The sequence below is a fragment of the Arachis hypogaea genome, chromosome 4, assembly GCF_003086295.3.
Source record: "Arachis hypogaea cultivar Tifrunner chromosome 4, arahy.Tifrunner.gnm2.J5K5, whole genome shotgun sequence".
Taxonomy (NCBI): domain Eukaryota; kingdom Viridiplantae; phylum Streptophyta; class Magnoliopsida; order Fabales; family Fabaceae; genus Arachis; species Arachis hypogaea.
The window spans coordinates 94,161,349-94,165,116 of NC_092039.1; positions in this window are offsets into that span (position 1 = coordinate 94,161,349).

The window sequence follows — 3,768 nt, forward strand, 5'->3', positions numbered from 1 at the left end:
TTCCTGGAAGTCTTTATGGATGACTTCTCAGTATATGGAGACTCATTCAGCTCCTGTCTTAATCACCTAGCACTTGTCCTGAAAAGGTGCCAAGAGACTAACCTGGTTTTAAACTGGGAGAAATGTCACTTTATGGTGACTGAGGGAATTGTCCTTGGGCACAAAATTTCAAGCAGGGGAATAAAGGTGGATAAGGCAAAGGTAGAGGTAATTGAAAAATTACCACCACCTGCCAATGTTAAGGCAATCAGAAGCTTTCTGGGGCATGCAGGATTCTACAGAAGGTTTATAAAGGATTTTTCAAAAATTGCAAAACCTTTGAGTAACCTGCTAGCTGCTGACACACCATTTGTGTTTGACACACAGTGCCTGCAGGCATTTGAGACCCTGAAAGCTAAGCTGGTCACAGCACCAGTCATCTCTACACCAGATTGGACATTGCCATTTGAACTAATGTGTGATGCCAGTGACCATGCCATTGGTGCAGTGTTGGGAAAGAGGCATAACAAGCTTCTGCACGTCATTTATTATGCCAGTCGTGTTCTAAATGACGCACAGAAGAATTACACAACCACAGAAAAAGAGTTACTTGCAGTGGTCTATGCCATTGACAAGTTTAGATCCTATCTAGTAGGATCCAAAGTGGTTGTGTACACTGACCATGCTGCTCTTAAATACTTACTCACAAAGCAGGATTCAAAACCCAGGCTTATAAGATGGGTGTTGCTTCTGCAAGAGTTTGATATAGAAATAAGAGACAGAAAAGGGACAGAGAACCAAGTAGCTGATCATCTGTCCCGAATAGAACCAGTAGCTGGGGCGTCCCTCCCTTCTACTGAGATCTCTGAGACCTTCCCAGATGAGCAACTCTTTGCCATTCAGGAAGCTCCATGGTTTGCAGATATTGCAAATTATAAAGCTGTGAGGTTCATACCCCAGGAGTACAGCAGAGTGCAAAGAAAGAAATTAATTTCAGATGCCAAGTACTACCTCTGGGATATGTGCAGACGGAATGATCTACAGATGTGTACCCAGAGAAGAAGCACAAAGGATCCTATGGCACTGCCATGGATCACAGTATGGAGGACATTTTGGAAGTGAGCGAACAGCCACTAAAGTCCTCCAATGTGGCTTCTACTGGCCTACTCTCTATAAAGATGCCCGAGAGTTTGTGCGTAACTGTGACAGTTGCCAAAGAGCTGGTAACTTGCCTCACGGATATGCCATGCCTCAACAAGGGATATTAGAGATAGAATTGTTTGATGTATGGGGAATTGACTTCATGGGTCCATTCCCACCATCATACTCAAACACTTACATTCTGGTGGCAGTGGACTATGTATCTAAGTGGGTAGAAGCAATTGCTACACCCACTAATGATACCAAGACCGTGCTGAAATTCCTCCAGAAACACATCTTCAGCAGATTTGGTGTTCCCAGAGTACTAATCAGTGACGGGGGCACTCATTTCTGCAATAGACAGCTATACTCTGCTATGGTTAGATATGGAATTAGCCACAAAGTGGCAACTCCGTATCATCCACAGACAAATGGGCAAGCTGAAGTCTCTAACAGAGAGCTAAAAAGAATCCTGGAACGGACTGTGATAGCCCGAAGAAAGGATTGGGCAAAGAGCTTGGATGATGCTCTGTGGGCATACAGAACAGCATTCAAGACTCCTATAGGAACCTCTCCATACCAACTGGTGTATGGGAAGGCCTGTCATCTGCCCGTGGAACTGGAACATAAAGCCTACTGGGCAACCAGATTCCTAAACATGGATGCTCAGTTAGCTGGTGAAAAAAGATTGCTCCAGCTAAATGAGGTAGAGGAGTTCAGACTCAATGCCTTTGAAAATGCAAAAATTTATAAGGAAAAGGCAAAGAAGTGGCATGACAAGAAGTTGTCATCCAGAGTCTTTGAGCCAGGACAAAAAGTTCTGCTCTTCAACTCTAGGCTCAGATTGTTTCCAGGAAAACTCAAATCCCGGTGGAGGGGTCCGTATGTGATTACAGGAGTGTCACCATATGGATATGTTGAGCTTCAGGATATTGATTCTGACAAAAAGTTCATTGTTAATGGACAGAGAATCAAGCATTATCTTGAAAGCAATTTTGAGCAGGAATGCTCAAAACTGAGACTTGAGTGATTCTCAGTAAAGGTCCAGCTAAGGACAGTAAAGAAGCGCTTGCTGGGAGGCAACCCAGTCATTAGCAGGTTATATGTTTTGTTTTTACAAAGGCAAGTATCAAAAATGAAGGAATTCACAGAGTTACAGAAGGATTCAGTGCAAAAAGCAGAGAAAAAGAGCTTACTGGCGAAAAAACGCCAGTAAGGGGCATTTTGGGCGTTAAACGCCAGAATGGGCACCATTCTGGGCGTTTAACGCCAGTAAGGGTGCCATTTTGGGCGTTAAATGCCAGAATGGGCACCATTCTGGGCGTTTAACGCCAGGTGTGCAGCATCCTGGGCGTTTAGAAAAACGCCCAGTGATAAAGGGAATTCTGGCGTTTAACGCCAGCCAGGGCACCTGGCTGGGCGTTAAACGCCCACAATGGGCAACAAATGGGCGTTAAACGCCAGAATGGATGCCATTCTGGGCGTTTAACGCCAGAAAGGTGGGGGGACCAAGATTTTGATTTTCAATCAAATTTTTTTTAAATTTTCCTTTTCTTACCCATACTTTTCTACATAAATACATCCCAACCTTTCATCATTCACTTTCAAATCTTCAAAAATCAAAAGTCATTCTTCAAATCTTTCTCAAATCAATCCCAAATCTTATTCAAAAACTCACCCTTCTCTCAAATTCTCTCCATATCTTCTCAAATCCCCTTTCAATTCTTTCGAAATCTCTTTCCCCCCTATAAAAACACGTTCAGCCTCCTAATTCCCCCACACCATTCGAATTTGCTCTTCTCCTCTCTCTCTTCTTTCCTTTTTTTGCTTGAGGACAAGCAAACCTCTAAGTTTGGTGTGCTTTTCCGTGATCACTAAGCCAAGATTCATCAAGATCATGGCTCCTAGGGGAAAACAAACCAATTTAAGAGGAAAGAAAGAGAATAATCCAAAGAATCTTTGGAATCAAGAGAAGTTCTTAACCAAAGAACATGAAGACCATTATCACAAGATAATAGGTCTGAGGTCAGTGATCCCGGAAGTTAAATTTGATCTGAAAGAAGATGAATATCCGGGGATCCAAGAGCAAATTCGAAATAGAGGATGGGAAGTTCTAACCAATCCTGAGATAAAGGTTGGAAGGAATATGGTTCAGGAATTCTACTCAAATCTATGGCTAACAGATAAGCAGAGAATGACTGGAACTGCTTACTATACCTACAGAACCATGGTCAGAGGGAAAGTTATGTACTTCCATCTGGACAAAATAAGAGAAATCTTCAAACTGCCTCAACTGCAGGATGATCCTGAATCCTTTAATAGGAGAATGGTGAGAGCAGATAAAGGGTTGGATCAAGTTCTAGAGGACATATGCCTCCCTGGAACTAAGTGGATAACCAATTCAAAGGGTGTCCCAAACCAACTCAAGAGGGAGACCTCAAACCAATTGCAAGAGGTTGGCTAGACTTTATTGGGCGTTCCATACTGCCCACTAGCAACCGTTCTGAGGTCACTATCAAGAGAGCAGTGATGATTCATTGCATTATGCTTGGAAAAGAAGTGGAGGTTCATCATGTGATTGCTTGTGAGATCTACACAATTGCAAATAAGAATTCCACTGAAGCCAAATTGGCTTACCCAAGCTTGATC